This window comes from Phyllobates terribilis, unplaced genomic scaffold, assembly GCF_046119375.1.
Source record: "Phyllobates terribilis strain yellow unplaced genomic scaffold, ASM4611937v1 Scaffold_9__5_contigs__length_417890890, whole genome shotgun sequence".
NCBI classification, from domain to species: domain Eukaryota; kingdom Metazoa; phylum Chordata; class Amphibia; order Anura; family Dendrobatidae; genus Phyllobates; species Phyllobates terribilis.
The window spans coordinates 156,577,089-156,598,378 of NW_027362769.1; the positions used below are offsets into that span (position 1 = coordinate 156,577,089).

At 46.5% G+C, this 21,290-nt stretch overlaps 1 long non-coding RNA gene across 1 annotated transcript in view; it reads left to right on the forward strand.

Annotated features, from left to right (window-relative positions):
• Positions 1 to 21,290, forward strand: part of LOC141161820 (uncharacterized) — a 101,413-nt gene that overhangs the window by 8,488 nt on the left and 71,635 nt on the right. The window contains exon 2 of the long non-coding RNA XR_012250694.1: positions 437 to 723. This is a non-coding gene — a long non-coding RNA (uncharacterized lncRNA). The remainder of the gene's footprint in view (positions 1 to 436; positions 724 to 21,290) is intronic.

A 21,290-nucleotide genomic window follows, 5' to 3' on the forward strand; every position in this document is an offset into this window, starting at 1 on the left:
TTTGCATGGCTGTAGCTGTACTAGGGCTTGTTTTTTGCATGGTGAGTTGACTGTTTTATCGATACCATTTTGGGGTAGATACATTGTTGTGATTGCTTTTTAAAGCATTTTCTGCACAATTGCAGTGGCAAAAAAAACAACTTTTTTTTCTTCTTTTTACATTGTTTACCAGTCTATTTAATTTTATATTTTGATAGATCTGACTAATGGATGTAGCGATTCCAAATGTGTCTTTTTAATATTTTTAATTGGATAGAAAAAAATGATTCAGAATTTTATGTTTTTTTTTTTTTAAATATATTTTTTTTAATTTTTACTGTAATTTTTATTTCCATTAGAGGACTTGAACCTGCGACTGACTCTTGCACTATATATTGCAATACAACAGCATTGCACTGTATAGTAAAAATCACGTTCTCCTTTGAATTCCATCCAGAGGCTGATTTTCCTGAGTACCACCATGGCAGATACAGAGGTCTTCAGCAAATGAAGGTGTTAGTTGCAGTGCTGTTTCCCTGCGCAGAGGTGTTCCCAGACGACTGGCCATGCAGAGAACTGCAGTCCGGTCCTTTCCAATGTTTCTATGCTGTAGCAAGTGACCAGGAACTTCCCTGTGGAGACAAAAAATTGGGACGAGGACACTGCACTGTGCTGCAGCAACACTGTGGACCGTATTCTCAGGATTATGAGAAGAACCCCAAAGGATTTCCTCATTGAGTGATGGTATGTCCTATCAGCATGCCATCTGCAGTGTTCCCCAATTATAATACGCATGTGCTGTGCACATGCTGCGGAAATTTCCGCTGCGGATTATCATTGCGGAAAAATCCGCAGCACTACCAATTATTTTGCGTAAGCGCGGCGTTTTTGCCGCCATTGACTTGCATTGAATCGCTTAATATCCGCATGACTACATGTGCACATGCGGATATTAAGCGATTCAATGTGCGGATGGTACCCGGGTCTGGAGAAGAGGAGACTCTCCTCCAGACCCGGGTACCATAGTACCTGTAAAAAAAAAGATTTTAAAATAAAAAATATACATTATACTCACCTTCTGATGGCCCCCGTTCTCCTTAGCGATGCGTCCTGTCTCCCCAGCAGCTCGCGATGGTCTAAAAGGACCATCCATGACGTCATTTAGTCATGTGACAGGTCACGCGACCGCTGACGTCGGCAGTCGCGTGACCTGTCATATGGCTAAATGACGTCATGGAAGGTCCTTTTAGACCATCGCGAGCTACCGGGGAGACCGGAGAAGGAGACCGGGGGCCATTGGAAGGTGAGTAGTATGGTTTTTTTGTTTTTTTTTAACATTTTTTTTTTTTTTTTAAAACTAACTTGGTCACACTATATAAAATCCATGCCGGTAGCATGGATTTATATAGTGTGACCAAGTTGTCAAGCACTTTTCCAAATGATGCTAAAAAAATGATGCTTGGAAAGCGCTTGACAACCCGCATGCGGAAATACATGTGAAGAACGCTTCACATCCGCTTGTCCCTGGCAGGAAAACGCATGTACAATCCGCATGTACAATCCGCATGTGTTTTTTCTGCCAGGGAGATGCAGAAACGCTCAGGAAAAATCCGGAGCATTTCTGCATCATGGGCACATAGCCTTACTCTTCCCCTTCAATGTCTATTCAGGCACAGAAACATGAGCTGTGTATGGTACTGTAGTGCTTAGACTGAACTACAGGATCATGCGTGCATGAGCAATGGCTCCTTTATTCCCAGAGGAGATGGCTAATGCACAAAGAGGCAACAATACAAGAGAGTCTCTCTCCCTATCATATCCATATTACTATATTATTGGCCTCTGTCTTGATACACCGACAGAAACCTTTCTCCAATATTATATTAGAACAACAGGGTGGACAGCAGTGTGAGCAGCCTCTTTTTGCCTCAGCATTCCTGGTATCTCCAGTATTAGATCAGATAGACAGGGTGGACAGCAGTGTGAGCAGCCTCTTCTTACCTAAGCACCCCTGGTATCTCCAGTATTAGGTCAGATAGGATGGACAGTAGTGTGAGCAGCCTCTTCTTACCTCAGCACCCCTGGTATCTCCAGTATTAGGTCACATAGGATGGACAGCAGTGTGAGCAGCCTATTCTTACCTCAGCACCCCTGGTATCTTCCTCCAGTATTAGATCTAATAGACAGGGTGGACAGCAGTGTGAGCAGCCTCTTTTTGCCTCAGCACCCCTGGTATCTCCAGTATTAGGTCAGATAGGATGGACAGCAGTGTGAGCAGCTTCTTCTTACCTTAGCACCCCTGGTATCTCCAATATTATATCAGATAGACAGAGTAAACAGCAGTGTGAGCTGCCTCTTACCTCAACACCCCTGGTATCTCCAGTATTAGATGAGACAGTTAGGGTGGATAGCGGCGTGAGCGGGCTCTTTTTACCTCAGTGCTCCTGGTATCTCAAGTATTAGATCAGATAGACAGGGTAGCCAGCAGTGTGAGCAGCCTGTTCTTACCTCTGCACTCCTGATACCTGCAGTATTAGATCAGATAGACAGGGTGGACAGCAGTGTGAGCAACCTCTTGTTACGTCTTGTTGCACTTTTGACTCAATCATCTAGCCATCACAATTTCACAATGTCTTCAACATTCTCTTGTTTCCAATAAATCATAGTACCATGTTTATTCAAGATCTCTGTTTGTATTCTTTTAGCAGGAATGTTCATAATTTTGTTCCATTGGATAAAAACTTGTTCTGTGGTGGATAGAGGTTTTTGGCTGACTAGAAGACACAGCCCTGATAATTATCTCTGATTATAATCGTACCGTGAGTGTACAGAACCTTACACCTGTGTGAGCATTAATACATTACTAGTCTGGGGCAAAATTTTATTTACTAGTTCCTACTGGATCACTACAAGGTCTTTGTCTCTTTACAAGAAGTTTGTGTGTGTGTGGTGGGGGAGTCTTTGTCTCTCTAGAAGAAATAGGGGCGGGTCTTTGTTTTTCTACAGAAAGTGGGGGCGGGTTTTTTTCGCTCTACAGGAAGTGGGGGCGGGTCTTTTTCTCTCTACAGGAAGTGGAGGTGGGTCTTTTTCTCTCTACAGGAAGTGGAGGTGGTTCTTTTTCGCTCTACAGGAAGTGGGGGTAGGTCTTTGTCTTTCTATAGGAAATGGGGGAAAGGCTTTGTCTTTTTATAGGAAGCGGGGCAGGTATTTGTCTTTTTACATGAAGTGGAGACAACTCTCTGTTTTTATAGGAAATGGGGGTGGGTCTTTGTCTGTCTACAGGAAATCGGTGAAGGTCTTTGCATTTCTACAGGAACTAGTGTCAGATCTTTGTCTGTCTGCTCTTGCTCTCCTGTTAAACTGTATACAGGCAGAAAAAATTGTGGTTTTAGAATAGACCAAAAAAATTATTGGCCAATAACTTGAGCATTTTGAGAAGGGAAGTTATGGAAAGAAAGTTCCAGCACCTATAGTGCGGGCACAATGCTGAGGAAGATTAACCACTCAGAATAACTCAGAAATATGCACACAAAAAAGCATTTTTACCTTGTAGGAGATGAGGGTAACAAGACTATGATTTATTGCAGGTTTTGTGTGAAAGATCAGGTATAACCCATTTCACATGTACATATATAGCAGAGCTGAATTTAGAATATAGATTTTTTTTTGGTGCAAACATAAAACAGTCAGATTAAGTGCACTCCCATGAGGAACCCATAGCACATCAAAATAATACCGTGACATACTCAGCGCTGCTCCATCTGTATATACTGTGCATCCATGATTTATAAAGCCTCCATCACTCCCCATTATATAGGGTATTCAATATGATCAATCAATGTATCCAGCTTTAATAAATAGTTAAACAGAGAACCATTCATTGGGAGTTCGGAACAATTCACATATTCTCTATGAAGGTAGAATTGCCATCGCCACCGAGCTCATGAATTATTTATCAATGGAAAAAAAAAAATCCGAGTCCATATAATGGCTTGAAAGTTTTACTGGTTTAATGAAAAGTAATATTTTAAGAACTAAACTTGCAAAAGATAATGGTGCAATTTCATGTCCTTTTTATCTTCAAGTATATAAAAAATGGATACTCTTACGTCTAGGTGTGCCTGGCTGTATGAAAATTCAATGCAAATAAGTCTTCACCCCTGTGGTACTTGCAACTGTTTTCTCTTTGATAACCCAATTATTGTCTCAAGAGCTGTGTCAATTGCTTCAGCGATCTCTTCTTCAACAAATCACTCCTGTAACCTCAAGCATTTTCCATTTGATTCTGCCATTTTTGACAGTTCAAAGCAATCAGAGACGGCCTCACAAGGATCGGGATTGATTTTATGTACTTGCTTATCATGTTAATTCCTTGAAAATCAGCCTTTTCATCCTTCTGTCTGATTATTGCTGTTAGAAAGACTGAGAAATAGAGAAGATCAAACAGGGCAGTTATAGGTAATATTATTGTCTGGGCCCGATCTCTAAATACAATGTGAAATGACACAAGTAACCCAAACTGTCTGAAAGTTTATTCTACTTGATGGTTGACCCAAACATGATTTCCAAAATTAGGTCTACAAGTTTGTTTCTCATTGCTAGGTCTGGGAGTGTCCTAGATTTCATTGAAGAGAGTTTGAGGTGTATATGGAAACTTATTAAATGGCAATGCTTTATAGGGGGAGGGGGGGGAGTATGCAAATTAGCTCCCCTTCAGAAAAAAAATGAAGTTCCTAAGAATTTACAGAAGACGAAAGATAGAATCAATCTGTCGTGGATTCCATCTAGACTTCATATCAGAATAATTCTTCAAAGAAAACAACCTATCTCCAGGATCTTGTACATATTACTTGTAATAATATATCAGCCAAGCCAGAAACTCCTTCACATGGAAGAGAGAGACCCATCCACAGCTGTTTTATGGTCCTTGCTTGGTCTAAAAGTGCTTATTGGATTCTTCATTTTTCCACCTCCATCCTGCCTCTATTCTATTAAAGGGAACCTGCTATCTAATTCATGCTTCTCGAGGCACGGGCTTCATGAATCACACACTGGCATCATTATTGCAACTATGTATGTCTTACTCTGAAATGTTGCAGCATTTCAGAAAAAACATTGTTTGAAAAGCCGGACAGGGACTATCCATCTTGAATGGCAGGTCTCTGGTGGATGCTCCCCTGTCCTGATCTCCTCTAGCTTACGATCATGTTTTTTTCCATAACTTTTGTTTGAACTCCTGTAAACGTTTATGTGCACCCATTAGTTTGGTCTAAAAAAAAACCTACTGCGCATGCGCCGGCGCTGACAGCTGCAAAGTGCAGTAAGGTAGATTACAGCTGTGTACATCTTAGCATGGCACATGCACAATATTTCAGTTGACATGCGAGGATTACAAGTCTGGGGTGGAATTATATTTATTAGTTGTGTTGGATCGCTACAAAATCTGTGTGCACCCATTAGTTTGGCCTCAAAAAACCACTGTGCATGCGCCGAATCTGACAGCCACATTGTTCAGTACGTTAGGTTGCTCCCCTGTCCGGATAGGCTTTAGGTGCCAACCCTGTTTCTTCCTCCATTTTTGTCTGCAAACCCTCAAATCTGACCCCTCTAAAAATTTATATACACACGTGGTCAAAATTGTTGGTACCCCTCATTTAATGAAAAAAAAAACACAATGGTCACAGAAATAACTTGAATCTGACAAAAGTAATAATAAATTAAAAATCTATGAAAATGAACAAACAAAAGTCAGACATTGCTTTTCAGCCCTACTTCCACAGAATAAAAAAAAAATTAAACTCATGAAATAGGCCTGGACAGAAGTGATGGTACCCTTGAAAATAATGTGACAAAAGGGACATGTTAAATCAAGTTATGTCCACTAATTAGCATCACAGGTGTCTACAATCTTGTAATCAGTCAGCGGGCCTGTATATAGGGCTACAGATACTCACTGTGCTGTTTGGTGACATGGTGTGTACCCCACTCAACATGGACCAGAGGAAGCAAAGGAAAGAGTTGTCTCAGGAGATTACAAAGAAAATTATAGATAAACATGTTAAAGTTAAAGGTGATAAGACTATCTCCAAGCAGCTTGATGTTCCTGTGACTATAGTTACACATAGTATTCGGAAATTTAAGATCCATGGGACTGTAGCCAACCTCCCTGGACGTGGCCGCAGGAGGAAAATTGATGACAAATCAAAGAGATGGATAATACGAATGGTTACAAAAGAGCCCAGGATAACTTCTAAAGAGACTATAGGTGAACTTCAAGCTCAAGGAACATCAGTGTCAGATCGCACCATCCGTCGTTGTTTGATCTAAAGTGGACTTCATGGGAGACGACCAAGGAGAACACCATTGTTGAAAAAAAATCATAAAAAAGCCAGACTGGAATTTTCCAAACTACATGTTGACAAGCCACAAAGCTTCTGGGAGAATGTCCTATGGACAGATGAGACATAAATGGAAGTTTTTGGCAAGGCACATCAGCTCTATGTTCACAGATGTAAAAAGGAAGCATATCAAGAAAAGAATGCTGTCCCTACTGTGAAACATGGAGGAGGCTCTGTTATGTTTTGGGGCTGCTTTGCTGCATCTTGCACAGGGTGTCTTGCAGCTGTGCAGGGTACAATGAAATCTTAAGACTATCAAGGGATTCTAGAGAGAAATGTGCTGCCCAGTGTCAGAAAGCTTGGTCTCAGTCGCAGGTGATGGGTCTTGCAGCAGGATAATGACCCAAAACACACAGCTAAAAACACCCAAGAATGGCTAAGAGGAAAACATTGGACTATTCTGAAGTGGCCTTCTATGAGCCCTGACCTAAATCCTAATGAGCATCTTTGGAAAGAGTTGAAACATGCCGTCTAGAAAAGACAACCTTCAAACACGAGACAACTGGAGCAGTTTGCTCATGAGGAGTGGGCCAAAATACCTGTCGAGAGGTGCAGAAGTCTCATTGACAGTTACAGGAATCGTTTGATTGCAGTGATCGCCTCAAAAGGTTGTTTAACTAAATATTAAGTTAAGAAGAACCATCATTTCTGTCCAGGCCAATTTCAGGAGTTTATTTTATTTTTAAATGGTCAGGAAGCAGGGTTGAAAAGCAATGTCTGACTTTCATTTGTTAATTTTCAAAGATTTTTAATTTATTATTACTTTTTCTCAGATTCAAGTTATTTCTCTGACCATTGTGGGGTTTTCTTTCATTAAACGAGGGGTACCAACAATTTTGACCATGTGTGTACACCCATTAGTTTGGCCTCAAAAAACTACCGCGCATGTGCCGATGCTGACAGCTGTGTTGCTCAGGAAGGTAGGTTTAAATAAGGTAGGTTGCTCCCCTGTCCTGATCCCCTTTGGCTGACAGCCATGTTTCTTCCACAATTTGTGTCTGTAGCCTCTCAAATATCACCCCGATAAACATTTGTGTGTAAGGTGCCCCAGTTAGGTAGTCGTGGGTGAGCTGTGGATCCTGCTCGCTCTGGCACCCTAAAGGCAAATTGTGTCCTCCTTCTGCTGTCCTGTGGTGTATGTGTGGCACCCCAGGGGTCCGGTTGCCACAGTGGCTTTGCCTTCCTCAAAAGAGGTAATGCCATGCCTGGAAGCAAGCAGGGATCCGCTAGTCAGGGATACTAAACATGCAACACTTCCTGGCTCCAGACCAGCAAGGGGAGCTCCTTCCCTTAGTAACTGTAATCTGGAGGTGGGGTAAGTGAGTCTTAGTGTGTGAGGAGTTGAGTTTAGGATGCGAAGGAGACAAGAGCTAGGGATTGGAGCTGAGGTAGCTCGTCCTAGCTAGAGGAACACAGAGGACCGGACACCGGAGTCAGAGGCTCTGGGGCACTGAAGGCCCAGCAGCAGATACCGTAGGGCAGGAGATTGAAGGTCTCCTGGCCCCATCAGACTCCCGGAGGCTCAGCGGCACAGAGGGACCAGCACAGCTACGTGGGAGCAGCGCATGAGTAAGGCCCGAGCTGCAAGCCATACGGGTGAGCACAAAACGTTACACTCAGGGATGTGGGCTATAGCACAGCTTCAAGCAGCAAAGCCAAAGAGTATAGTGAGAAGGGGAGACCTACAACTTCACCTGGCAAGGAGGACTCTATGTTTCCTTCCAGGCTGACCGGACTCTTACCTCTAGCCAGTACCTCAATCCAGGTTTGCCTAATTGTTATCAGTAAAGACCCTGGGACTGCACTATACTAACTCTGTGGTTATTACTGCACTACGACACCCTGCACAACCAGGCAACATCTACACTGCCGTGGAGCGAACTCTTCCTGTGGGGAGTCATAACATCTTTGCTGCAATACCACCAGCTTCAGAGGACTGTTCCGCAGCGGCGGCCCCCTTAGCCGCATTCCACAGGTGGCGTAGTCGGACTCTTTAATAAAACATATACATATAAAATCCCCCTTGGATTGACCGCCCTGGGTCACGGACCGGGTCATCGCCACTGTGACTACAACCCCCAGCATCTACCGGCCCGGCACCGGGTACCCCATGGCCCAGGGGGCGCGTCAACTTTTGCGTAGTCGGCAGGATTTCGTGTCCGTTGCCACCGGGTACTGTGCGCCTTAAAGAACTGTGTCGCATACCGTGGTGAAGGTTCGCGCCAATTGTCCGCCATTTCCGAGTCGCTGCGCGGGAAGAAGAGGGGCGTAACCGCTGGAAGCGAGCGAAGCCCAAGCCCCGTCTCACGCACTGACGCAGCATCAGGTCCTGGAGGGAGGCCACCGTGCCAGGAAGCGTACGGCCTGACGTCAGACGCAAGGGGATGCCAGGTCCTGCATCGGGAAATGCTAGTCGAGCAGTTCTCCTCTTCCCCTCCGAGGGACCGCAGCCAGCTCTATAAGAAGGAAGGTAGGCCGCGGTTCACTAGTGGGGGAGGAAGACGCCCAACATGGAGGAAGGTGCAGCCGCAGGCGCGGCCGCTGCCACCGTGATGCCGTTATCAATGCCATACATACCGGGGGCTGCGTGGTTGCCCCAGTACTCAGGGGAGTCGCATACCCTGAATGACTTTGAGGAGAGACTGCGCAGTTTGTTTAAAGTATACCCCCTGTCTGAGGAGCAGAAAGTCAGCATCCTCATAGGCCAGCTAATCGGTGCAGCCCAGAGAGAAGGGAAGTCCTGGCCAGGCAGAGACAAAGGCACTGTAAAAGAAATACTGGCCAGATTGAAAGATACCTTTGACACCCGCACTGCAGCGGAAATTAAAATGAAGTTTTACGGGTGCAAACAAAGAGTACAGGACAGTGTACGGGACTATGCTCTTAACCTGCAGGAGGTGCTGCGGGCCATCAAACAGGTAGACCCTGACAGTGTGCATGCATCATGAGAACAGATTGCTAACTGAGCAGTTTATTGAGGGGCTCCTGTCCAGTGCTCATAGGACACAGCTGCGCATTATGGCTCTGCAAAACCCTGATCTGGACTTTGCACAATTTAAAGACAGAGCCATCCGGGTGCTGCGAGAATCAACACCAGGCGGCGCTGCATCTCACCGGCGCCCAGTTATCACCTACCACCAGGAGGTGGCATCCTTTTCCCCAACACCTGTGTAGGCTGACGCGCAGACGCTGGACAATGACCCGTCGGCAGACCTGCGCCTCCAGGTCCAAGAGCTGACCAAAAGCGTGGCCGCGTTAACCAAAACCGTTCAGGCCCTGCAAGTGTCTCCCCAGGAAAAGATCGAGCTGGCTTCCAGTCCAGATGACGTCCCGTGGCGACGACAGAAAAGAATTCCACCGATCAGAGGGAGGAACAGCGATCGCTACGACCAGGACGGACAACCCATCTGCTGCCGCTGTCAAAAGGCGGGACATTACGCAAGATTCTGCAATTTAAACGAGCAACACCTGGGGCAGAGGGCCAACGCCCAGGAGTACGACGACCAGGCCCACAAAGCTGGCAAGACAAGTACGTGGGAGGACGGCCGGTCCTACCCGTCGTGCTTGATGGCATCCCAATGAGCGCGTTGCTGGACACTGGGTCCCAGGTGACCACGATGCCATACATTCTTTATAAACGATACTGGACTGATTCAGACATTACCCGCCGTCCAGTTGAGCATCTGAGCATCTATGCTAGCAATGGTCAGCCCTTGCCTCAGGTGGGGTATAAAGAGTAGTGTTGAGCCACCCCCGTAGTGTTCGAGTTCGGTTCGGTTCGTCGAACACCCGTGTGTTCGCCGAACTGTTCGTCGAACTGTTCGTCGAACACCTTCGAACACCGTTAAAACCAATGGCAGGCAAACAAAAACACATAGAAACACATAGAAAACACCTTCAAAGGTGTCCAAAAGCTGACAAACTGCTCAGAAGACACAACTAACACATGGAAAAGTGACAAGTACATATAGTCATGCGAAAAGAAAAGAGGTGGAGGAGTAAAAGGAGGGGGAGACACAGATATAGGCATGTCATGCCCTTCTAAAATCCAAAAAGTGAGAAGCCGAGACGGCCAGTCCGCTCCTGCCCGTGCCACCTCCGTGTCGCCGGGTTTGTGCCAGAGCCGCGGTGAACCCTGACGGCCAGCCCCCCTCTCCCAATACTGGTGCCTGTCCGCTGGTGGGTCGAGAGAGCCCCCCTGTGGTGGAGGCAGCTCTAAGCTTTTTAATTTAAATTGTCCCTCTAATTTGAATGAATACACTTTAAATCCATTTACAAGGATCTATTGGAGGGCAAGTCTCATGCCAGCAGCCGCGTAATTCCAGCTCCAGTAGCGTCCACTAAAGCTGCTGCAGTTAAAAAGCTTTTATAAGGATCGAGCTCGGCTGTCCACCGCAAGGCATCCTAGTGCCAGTCCCAGCCCCTATGCCTTGGGGTGCCTCCTGATGCTCTTCACTAAGTATCCCGTGGTCCCGAAGCATTTCCTTTGAAAAAATTAAGTGTCCAAACTACAGGTGGTGTAGCTTGCTTAACAGCCGGGATAATCCGCTGACTAGCAGACACTGCTACTAGGCACAAAGTATTTCCTGGGCTAGATGCAGTTAAAAATTTGTAATTAGATACTCTCGTTGGATGCTGAGAAAGCATTCCATAGAGTCTCCTGGCACGCCATATATGATTCTCTTAAAAAGCTTGGGGTAGGGGTCTAGGGGACCCTTTTATAGCCAAAATCACGGCCCTGTATCACAATACGTCACCTAGGCTGAAGATAAATGGAACTGTAGCACCGAGGGCTCGGTTGCTACAGACGTATTGCACCTCACCCAGAGGTGTGATATCTCACTCTCAGATAAGGATGGAGTGTGGATCAGGACCCGACACCTGCATGCATTACACCACATTGCCGTGGGGCAGGGCGACCAATATGCCCCTGAGATGGGCACGACAGTCCCTGTCCCTGGCTGGAGTGGGGGGAGGGAACACTGAGGAAGGGGAACCCTGCAGTGCAGGAGCAGGGAGGAAGCAGTTCCTGGGTGCATTGAGAAGGGAGTATAAAAGGTGGGCACCATCTTAGTTCAGTGCAGAGAAGTCTGAGCAGAAGTGGCAGGGAGCAGGGGCTCTGCATGAGCTCTGCTCCGGAGGCGGGCCTAGTAACAGAGGCCCAGGCCTGCAAGAGGGAGAAGGAAGGAAGAGGAGCGGAGAAGGCTCCAGGAACGAGGAATGAAGGGATCCCAGGGGTGCGGACGGGCGAGTCGCCACCGCACGCCCGAATCCACCTGCGTGGAGGGGTCAGGCCAAAGGGGGAGACCGGTCCCCGAACTAGTGGAGGCAGGAAACGACCCTCAGCTAGAAACCGGAGGCTCTGACATTTTATGTGGCGCAGCCCCTTGCTCCACCCGCTAGGAAGGCACCACATAGGGTCAGGGAAACTGGCGCCAAGTTTACCAAGAGGAGGCCCGAGGCAGCCGGACAGAAGTGTTGGTAAGAAAGGCCAGACAAAGGACACACAAAGGGGGTCCTGTGAAGCGCTCCAAAGTTATCTGGGAGTTGTCTGAGCCCCTCACCTGGTGAGCACAGTACGACGTGGGCAGCCGTTACCTGCAGACGTGGTCTGGATAATAAGAACTGTGAGTAAAGGCCCTGAACTGCATCACTGACTCCGTGTCGTTACTGCTGCTGCCCTGCACCATCACCCCCATCCTCCGCATACACTGCCCTGAGGCTATACTCCTCCCGTGGGGAGTTATGCTACGCTCTGCTGCACCCACAACACCAGCCTTAGCGGTCTGCCCTGTAGCGGCGGTTCACTCTGACCGCAATCCACGGGTGGCGTAGTCGGACATTTAAACATCAAAACCACATAAATAGTTCCGCCACTGGTTTGACCGCCCTGAGCCACGGAACCGGATCGCCGCCACGAAGACTACAACCACCAGCATCCACCAAAAAGGGTCCGGCTCCGGGTGTCCCAAGGCCCAGGGGGTGCGTCAGAACATTTTCATCACCTTTCACAATCACCAATGGGACAAGGCAGGGATGTCCTCTGTCCCCTCTCTTATACATCCTAGTGACGGAGCACCTGCTCTCATCAATTCGCCATAACCCCAATATTAGGTGGATTGAGGTGGGAGGCACCGAGTACAAGTGCTCTCTATTTGCTGATGATGTCCTAGTATATATCACTCAATCACATATATCCATCCCTGCTGTTATGGCTGAAATAGATCACTTTGTTACATGGTAAAATTTTAAAATCAATGCAGCGAAGTCTGAGGCCCTCGATGTCTCCCTCCCTAAATCCATATAGGATTCCATCCAGTCCAACTTTCCCTTTGCCTGGCCCTCACAGGGTATCAAATACTTAGGAATTCCTATTCATAGAGACCTCTCCCATCTATGTTATCTTAATTTTGGGCCCTTTATTGAACAATTCCATACAGACCACGGTTGGCAAGTTAGAACTGTAAGATTCACTACGTGAACCACTGGTGTTTTGTGGAAAAGCACATGTACACCGCGTTCCAAATTATTATGCAAAAAGTGTTTAGGAGTGATAAGGGAAGAATTTGTTTGTTTGTCAGTTAAACTCATTGATGGTGATGTGTGTCAGGGCTCTTTATATCACTGTAAGCAATTGCAGACACCTGTGCTAATTAGTTTGGCAGGTGTGTCCAATGAAAGGCAAGACTACTTAAGAAGGCTGTCTCACATTATTAAGCAGCCTACATTTTCTGCCAAAATGGGAAAGAAAAATGATGTGTCGGCTGCTGAGAAGCAACAAATTGTGGAGTGTTTAGGTCAAGGCATGACTACAATCAACATTGTGCGATGATCAGGATGAAGTGTCTTGGCAATCAAGAAGTATGTAGCTGATTCACAGTACACACGTGTGCGTGCTGATAAGGGCAAATTGAGGACTCTTTCCTACAGGCAATTACGTCAGGTTGAAACAGCAGCGGCAAAAAAGCCTTGTCATAGCAGCAGACAAGTTTTTGAAGCTGCTTGTGCCTCCAACGTCCCCCGAACAACAAGATGCAGGGTCCTTCAGAGGTTTGCAGCTGTGCATATGCCATCCTGTCGACCTCCTCTATCCACTTCACACAAGCAGAAACGGCTCCAGTGGGCCAAACATTACATGAAGACTGATTTCAAAACTGTTTTGTTCACGGATGAGTGCCGTGCAGCGCTCGATGGTCCAGATGAATGGAGTGGAGGATGGCTGGTTGATGGACACCCCACGCAAACACGGCTACAGCGCCAACAAGGAGGAGGTGGAGTAATGTTTTGGTCTGGAATCATGGGGAGAGAGATTGTCGGCCCCTTTAGGTTCCCTGAAGGCGCTAAAGGTGAACTCCATAATGTATGTGGATTTTCTCAAACAGCACTTCCTGCCATGGTTCAAGAAGAAGAACCGTGTATTTCACAGCAAGATCATTTTTCTGCATGATAATGCACCATCTCATGCTGCACATAAAACATCTGCATCTCTGGCTGATATGGGCATAAAAGGGGACAAACTTATGGTGTGACCCCCATGCTCCCCTGACCTCTACCCCATTCAGAACCTTTGGAGCATCATTAAAAGGAGTGTCTATGATGGCGGGAGGCAGTTCACATCTAAGCAACAGCTCTGGGAGGGTATTCTGTCCTCATGCAAAACAATTGAAGCAGAAACCATCCAAAACCTGACAAATTCAATGGACGAGAGAGTTCAGAAGCTCCTTTCGAACAAGGGGTCCTATGTGAAAATGTAACATCACCTAGAATAAAGTTTTGAGTTGAAAACTGTTTGATTTCAGTTTCTAACAACCTGCTAATGCTTATAATTTCAAAAATGACCATTTTTTTGGTCTTTATTAAAATGAAAAGGTTGATCGAAAAGTTTGGGGGATCTAAGAGTGTGGCAACCCAGTAGTCATGATTACTTCGAATTCTGACAATATGAGGGTCATGCTGCAGGTAGTGCAGCAAGAAGGCACTTATGTGTCTTGCGCATCTCGGAGCCCCAAAATTATTTTCCGGGCTAGATGCAGCTAAAAATTATTTTTAATTTTAAATCTGGTGAAGCTTATTATAGATGGCCTAATAGGATCAGTGCTGCACACTGCTACAAAGCCCAAATTATTTTCCAGTCAAGATACAGATAAACATGATTAGTAATTTGAAAGCTTAAAACGGTTGGTAGGGTGATTTTAACCAATCATCAAGCTTTTACTCTCCCCAGGATGACACAGGGGTAGAAAAGTCGTTTCGGATCCATGATTTGTTCATCTTTATGAACGTGAGTCTGTCTACATTATCAGTGGAGAGCCGCGTGCGCTTATCTGTCAGCACACCACCAGCAGCGCTGAACACACGTTCAGACAGAACGCTGGCTGCGGGGCATGACAAGATCTCCAAGGCGTAAGTGGCTAGCTCCGGCCATTTATCCAGATTGGAAGCCCAAAAAGAGCAAGGGTCCAGTGACACAGTCGTGGCTTCAATGTTTACTTGGAGATACTCCTGTACCATCGTCTCTAGGCGTTGACTATGTGTCAGACTTCTTGTCTCCTGTGGCCTTGCAAAGGATGGGCTAAAAAAGTGGTGAAATGATTCCGCAAAATTGATGTTACCAGCAGATACTGTGGTTCTGTTGCGGTTTGAGTGCTGAACACTTGACGGTCCCACGGTTGGCAAGTTGGAACTGTGAGATTCACTACGTGCACCACTGGTATTTTGTGGAAAAGCACATGTAAGATTCTGCAACAGTCTCTGCTGATACTCCTGCATGCGTGCATCCCTTTCTATGGCAGGAATAATTTCTGCAAATTTACTTTTGTACCGGGGATCTAACAGTGTGGCAACCCAGTAGTCAGGATTATTTCTAATTCTCACAATTCGAGGGTCATGTTGCAGGTAGTGCAGCAAGAAGGCACTCATGTGTGTTGCGCAGCCAGGAGCACCAAGTCCCTGTTGTGTTGGTGGCGAGGTAGCAATCATGCTTCCTTCCTCTGTCCTCTCCCCCCAACCTCGCACAACAGAAATGTGATCAAGGTCTCCCTCATCTGATGAGTCTTCCATCAGTTCGTCCTCCACTTCTTCCTGGGCTCCTGCACCTTCCTCACTAGTTTGGCTGCTACCATGCGCCCTGGTAAAATCATCTCCCCCACCCTCACATGCCTGCCGCCTTGGTGCTGCCGACCGTCTGGACCTTGCAGATGTTAGCCCTTCCGCATACAACTCCTCCTCCTCTACTTCCTCCACCTCCTCTTGTGCCACCACCTGACTCCGAATTCTGTTTAACATGTGCTCCAGCATGTAAATCACCGGAATAGTCATGCTGATAATGGCATCGTCAGCACTAAACATCTTCGTCGCCATTTCAAAACTGTGCAGAAGGGTGCATAGGTCCCTGATCTGAGACCACTCCTCCAGCGTGATTTGCCCCACCTCTGAATCTCGTTGGCCCAGGCTATACGTCAGAACGTATTGCACCAGGGCTTGTCGGTGCTGCCACAGTCGCTGCAACATGTGCAGAGTTGAATTCCACCGGGTAGGCACATCGCATTTTAGCCGGTGAAGTGGCAGGCCCAACGACTTCTGTAGAGATGTAAGTCGCTGAGCTGCGGGATGCGAACGGCGGAAGTGAGCACACAGCGACCGTGCCCTCTGCAGAAGGCCATCTAGTCTGGGATAGTGGGCTAAAAATTGCTGGACAACCAGGTTCAACACGTGAGCCATACAAGGCACGTGTGTGACATTGCCCCGGCGAAGGGCCGCACCCAGGTTTGCAGCATTGTCGCACACGGCCTTCCCTGGTTTCAGGTCCAGTGGAGACAACCATTCATGAAATTGGTTCTCCAGAGCTGACCACAACTCCTCAGCTGTGTGACTCACATTTCCCAGACATTTCAATGTAAAAACCGCCTGATGACGTTGAGCCCTACTGCCAGCATAGTAAGGAGGTGTGCAGGATCCCTTCTGCGCAGTTAGAAAGCTTGTGGCATGACCAGACAGGCTTTGGGTGCAGGTGGAAGACCGAGAGGAGGTTGAGGAGGCAGAAGCAGTGGAGGAACTTTGACATAAAGAGGATTGACGCACAACTCGTGGGGACGGCAAGACTTGGACAGCAGCCCCTTGTCCTGCTGTCACCATAGTTACCCAGTGCCCAGTCAGCGACATGTAACGCCCCTGTCCATGCCTACTCGTCCAAGTGTCTGTGGTGAAATGCACCCTGTCACACACAGAGTTTCTCAAAGAAGCGGTGATGTTGTGTGCGACATGCTGGTGGAGCGCAGGCACACCTTTCTTTGAGAAGTAGTGCCGACTGGGCATCTGGTACTGGGGCACTGCGACGGACATAAGGTCTCGAAAATCCTCTGTGTCCACCAGGCGGAAAGGCAGCATTTCTGTAGCCAAGAGCTTGCAGATGGTGAAATTCAACCTCTTAGCTTTCTCATGGCTAGGAGGAAATGGTCTTTTACTTGTCCACATCTGAGGGACCGAGGGCTGGCTATTGTGCTTAGACGGGGTTGATAAGGGTGTCCCCGGCAAACTGCCGGTCTGTGAGGAAGATGCAGGCGGACATGTTAGGTTGCCTTGATCCAAAGGTGGTGCTATCGATGTCGGACAGCGCTCAAGACCAGCTGGTGTTACCACCTCCAAAGAAAATGATGACCTGCCAATCACGCTGGCTGTTGCGGGTAAAGAGGTGGCAGGTCTGCGCCCCAAAACAGGTGTGACTGCTGTCCCCCCAGTCACAGAGGATGAAGAGGCCGCGGATGCACAAGATATGGCAGACGGTGGTTGGCCCGGCCGGCTAGGCCGCATTGTAGCACACTGAGCTTCCCACTGCAACTTATGCTTCATGTCCATGTGCCGGTTCATGCATGAAGTACTCAAACTATGTATTTTTTGGCCTCTACTTAGCTTTTGCTGACAAATGTTACAGATAACACGAGTTGGGTCATCTTTATCGATCTGAAAAAATGCCCAGGCTATGCAAGGCTTAGCACCCATGCGACCTGAAGAGCCACCACGACTTGTGGTGAGAGGCAGAGTTGTGTTTGAGGATGCAGTTGTTGACGTGCTTCCAGTACTACGTCTCTGTCCAGGAAGGCGCAACCTGACCTCGTCGTCACTAGCATCTTCCTCCACCTCCTCTGCTGACCTCATCTCTTGGCTGACTGTGGGTTGACAGTAAGTGGGATCTCCGACCTCATCATCATCACCCTGTGCGTTATCACACCCGTCGTCCTCAGAGCCAACCTGTTCCTGCCCTGACAAAAAACTAAAGTTGTCGCTCCAATCAGGTATTTGAGTCTTATCATCGTCTTCCTCATTGTCTCCACCAACAGGAGTTACAGTTTGGGAATGAGGGTCTACATTATGGTCAGAACCTTCTGCGTCTGGTCCTGGATCCGACTCATAAAGATTCTGGGCATCAGTGCAGATCATTTCCTCGTCTGGATTCACAGAAGCGCTGGAGTCAACCTCTGATTCCCAGGCTATAGTATGAGTAAACAGCTCTGCAGACTCAACCATCTGTTCTACCTCATACTCAGACGGGCAGCTGGAGATTTGGGAGCTGTGAGGAAGCAAGTGCGATTTGGGTGACACCTTTGAGGACTGGAGTATTTGTGATGTTGAAGTTGATGTGGAGGAGAGCCCACTTAAAGGAGCACTTGATATCCGTTGAAGCACCTGCTGTTTTTGTGCCTCATCTGGAATTTGTAGCGATTGGCGTGGCCGTAAGAAAGGGATCTTATCACATTGTCCGCTAAAAGAAGTAGACATTTTAGTTTGGCTGGAAGATGGTCTTTCTTCTGCACCTACCCCACGGACACAACCTTTTTTCCCCTTCCCAACACGCCTATTCCCCTTTCCACCAGCAGCAGGCCTTTTTCCACTCATTTTGGTGGTTAACTAATTCACAACTCTGGAGTTGTTTGCACAAAAAAACAATGGATGGTAACCGAGCAGAGCTGAGTGGCCAAACTGTGGTATTAGGCCAAAACTATTGGCTGGGTTAGATGCAGAAAAAAATTATTTTTAATTTGCAACCTGATGGAGGTCAGTATAGATGGACTAATAGACCAAGTCCCACACACCGCTAGAAGCCCAAATATTTTTTCAGAGCTAGATGCAGAAATTTTTTTTATTCAATTTGCAACCTGATGGAGGTCAGTATAGATGGACTAATAGACCAAGTCCCACACACTGCTAGAAGCCCAAATATTTTTTCAGAGCTAGATGCAGAAAAAAATTATTTTTAATTTGCAACCTGATGGAGGTCAGTATAGATGGACTAATAGACCAAGTCCCACACACTGCTAGAAGCCCAAATATTTTTTCAGAGCTAGATGCAGAAAAAAAATATTTTTAATTTGCAACCTGATGGAGGTCAGTATAGATGGACTAATAGACCAAGTCCCACACACCGCTAGAAGCCCAAATATTTTTTCAGCGCTAGATGCAGAAAAAAATTATATTCAATTTGCACCCTGCTGGAGGTCAGTATAGAAGGACTAATAGAACAAGTCCCACACACTGCTAGAAGCCCAAATATTTTTTCAGAGCTAAATGAAGAAAAAAATTATTTTTAATTTGCAACCTGATGGAGGTCAGTATAGATGGACTAATAGACCAAGTCCCACACACTGCTAGAAGCCCAAATATTTTTTCAGAGCTAGATGCAGAAAAAAATTATTTTTAATTTGCAACCTGATGGAGGTCAGTATAGATGGACTAATAGACCAAGTCCCACACACTGCTAGAAGCCCAAATATTTTTTCAGAGCTAGATGCAGAAAAAAATTATTTTTAATTTGCAACCTGATGGAGGTCAGTATAGATGGACTAATAGACCAAGTCCCACACACCGCTAGAAGCCCAAATATTTTTTCAGAGCTAGATGCAGAAAAAAATTATATTCAATTTGCACCCTGCTGGAGGTCAGTATAGAAGGACTAATAGAACAAGTCCCACACACTGCTAGAAGCCCAAATATTTTTTCAGAGCTAAATGAAGAAAAAAATTATTTTTAATTTGCAACCTGATGGAGGTCAGTATAGATGGACTAATAGACCAAGTCCCACACACTGCTAGAAGCCCAAATATTTTTTCAGAGCTAGATGCAGAAAAAAATTATTTTTAATTTGCAACCTGATGGAGGTCAGTATAGATGGACTAATAGAACAAGTCCCACACACCGCTAGAAGCCCAAATATTTTTTCAGAGCTAGATGCAGAAAAAAATTATATTCAGTTTGCAACCTGATGGAGGTCAGTATAGATGGACTAATAGAATGATGCTATGCCCAAAAGATTTTACTTCACTAGGTGCAGTAAAAAAATTGGTATTCTATACACAGGTGGTATATCTTGCAACACAGATAGGCTACTCCACTGACTAACACACTCTGCAATAGGCCAAAAAGGATTAGCTTTGCTAGATTCAGCCAAATGCTGTGAAAAAAACTTGCACAGCACTGGCACAGACCTGCCTGGCAAAAACTGATAGGAACTGATGTAACCTAGTCCTGAAAAGGACTCCAATTACAATTAGTCTTTACTCCCACAATCTATCTATTTAAGAGCACAGACCTGCCTGATAAAAGTCGTAGGAAATGCTGTAACCTAGTCCTTAAAAGGACTGCAATCACAACTATTCCCTACTCCCAAGCTATCTGTATATTTGTGCAAAAATTGGCTTGAAATTAACAAGGTATAGCGCACACAGCAACAGCGGTGCCGTCTAACACGCAGCTGCAGCAGTGAGAAAATGGTGGCGACGGGGAAAATGGCTTGGTCTTATAGGGCAAGGACATGTGACATACACTGCCAATCACACATGCCCTTGCTTGTGTGAAAAAAAGCACTTCGCTCCGTGTGTGCGCTGCTGATAGGCTGACAGATTGCACCTCCCCACTGCAAATGCGGGAAAGAGAAAAAAAAATGGAGATCTTCATTGTTCCTGCAGAGATCCATCCCCTGCCCCTCCCCCCGCCCCGCTGTACACTCAAACTGCGTATTAACATTAATTTTCATCATTACTGAGAAAAAATCCAGTTATGATTTTGGTGCACGAACAGTTATCGAACATAACCTCGAACAGCCGAATTTTTCTCAAATTGTTCGTGTTCGCCGTCCGGCTCGAACACCGCCCAAAACAGCTCGAATTTGAGATTGGCGAACAGTTCGAGTAGAACAACGCTCATCTCTAATAAAGAGGTGACCATAAAAGTCGGCAAAGTAGAGTTGCCATCGCAGGGAATGATAATTGTTGATATTGATCGCCGAAAAAGTCATCCCATGATAACCTTAGGCACTAATGTTATAGAAAATTGTCTTTCAGAAATTGTCTTGTTACAGCAGGTCGCGGAGACTGCCAGTTCCAGTCAGCAGCGAGTTCTGCAGAGAGAAATCAGAGCCCTGATGAGAAGACAACAGGTAGAGCTGTCTGGTGGTGAAATTGGCAGTGTCAGGATGAGTGACCCATTCCCCATTGCCATGCCCCCTAGAAGTGAAATGTTGATATGGTGTCGGGCAGCAATCGGTCTCAGGGGTCGAGATTACCAGGCCCTGGTAGAGCCCGTGTACTCTGACAGTAGGCCCACCATTTTGACAGCCAGGGGGGTGGTCGATGTCGCAATGGGAGAGTGCCAGTCCGCATCCTGAATTGTGGGGAGGAAGAGGTTCATTTACCCCGGTATGCTACCCTTGCTAAATTATTCACAGTTAGTAACAGCTCTATAAAGGCAGTGGAACCCTTGCCTCCATCCAGACTGGCAGAGGATAATGGCTCTAAGGGACAGATGGAGGATTGGTGTCAGAAGCTACACGTGGGCAATGACTCCACCCTCAGCACCAAAAACATGGAGTATACCGGGTGGTCCAGGAGTATGAGCGGATCTTCAGCAAACACCCACTAGATT